Raw genomic sequence first — 1,319 nt, 5'->3', positions numbered from 1 at the left:
TCGCCTTTTTCCAAGGCTTGAGGTGTGGCACAACATAGATTAAACACATAAAACCATTCTAATACATTAAATTAACACATAAATCCAGGACTCAGTAATGTGCAATAATATATTATTGGTGGCAGATTCTATTTTTTCCACTGTGCTACTGTAAGAAATTCAGCCAAATTCAGAGGGAATGGGAAAGCCTGAACATGTGATAGATGACACTATCATTTTGTTCACCAGAGAGTAAGGCCATGTACTCTTCCTCCTAATGGTATTCTGTCTTGTATTGGCTTCTCAACATTACAACAACAAAAAAGAGCACTTCCCTTGTTAACAACTAGAATATGACAATAGTATCCAAATGCAATCATGTGGGAAAGCTGTCATGGGTTGTATCCGCACTGCAGAAATAATCCAGGTTGACACCACTTGAACTACCATGGCTCAATGTTATAGAATCCTGGGATTTGTAGTTCCTTCTCCCACCAGAGCTCTCTGGCAGAGAAGGCTAGATGTCCCACAAAGGTACAATTCCTAGAATTCCACAATATTGAACCATGGCAGTTAAAGTGATGTCTACCTGGATTATTTCTGTAGTGTAGAGGCAGCCAGAGAAAGATAACATTAATTTTGGTCTCCGTGAGAAAAAGAAACCATGTCCACACATCACAGACTCCCACAATGTCTAAGAATAGTGTTGTGTCTCAGCATTAAACATGCCAACTGATGCAGAAAACTCAATAAATGCAACTAGCACATCTGTAAGACCCAGATAAAGGAAAAAGCCAGCAGCTAGTCCCTGGTGCTGACTCTGCTCCATGAAACAAGAAAGGAGGTGCAAGATATTAGAACATTTCCTTGCAGGGGAGAGGAATCAAACTTAGAAAGAAAAGAACAAGGGAAAGGATGCTTCTATAGTTCTTTCCAAATGTCAGCATTCTCCATAACCCAGTCTCGTTTCCAAAGTACAAATTCAGCATTTTCTTGTGTTGTAGATCCCTGCCTCAGTCCACAGGGAGAGGCAGGTAAGAAATTAATATTATTACTATTGTTGTTGTTGTTGTGTTTTTTTAGTTCCTGAGTTTTGTATACAGTCCTGAACACACGCAGTTTGCTGAGGCTGGAAAAGTTACTTTTTAAGACTACAATGCCAAAAATTCCCCAGCTTTGTAAAAGATGCACTCCTGATCATAGTTTGGCAAAGTTCCTTATCTGGATTCCAAATCCTGCAATCTCCCAACCAACCCCCCAGTCAGTTTGGTAGTTATTGCTGTTCTTTCAGGTCTTTTGCCTTCTCTATGTCACCTGTGATCATCGATACATTGATAAAT

Source organism: Sceloporus undulatus, chromosome 6 (assembly GCF_019175285.1).
Source record: "Sceloporus undulatus isolate JIND9_A2432 ecotype Alabama chromosome 6, SceUnd_v1.1, whole genome shotgun sequence".
Lineage (NCBI taxonomy): Eukaryota > Metazoa > Chordata > Lepidosauria > Squamata > Phrynosomatidae > Sceloporus > Sceloporus undulatus.
The sequence above is the reverse complement of the archived record's forward strand: the minus strand, read 5'-3'. Positions refer to the sequence as shown.